Consider the following 249-nt stretch of genomic DNA (forward strand, 5'->3'; position numbering starts at 1 on the left):
GAATTGTGCTCCTTTGCAAAAGTTCTCTGTGAGGAAACACCTTTGCTGTAGTTATGCCAAGAAACACCTGCCAACTGTCAGTGTTGTGCCTGAACGCGTTCATTGAACGAAAGTTCATGAACTCGTTCATATTTTGGGCGAACGTGAACTGAACGTACTGCATTATTTCCTGATGAACGTTATTGTGAACTCGTTCATTCTGGCGTCTGTGAACGGCACGCTCTCTCAGTTCAGCTCCGTTCAATAGGT

This window comes from Cyprinodon variegatus, unplaced genomic scaffold, assembly GCF_000732505.1.
Source record: "Cyprinodon variegatus isolate N-32 unplaced genomic scaffold, C_variegatus-1.0 Scaffold2118, whole genome shotgun sequence".
NCBI lineage: Eukaryota > Metazoa > Chordata > Actinopteri > Cyprinodontiformes > Cyprinodontidae > Cyprinodon > Cyprinodon variegatus.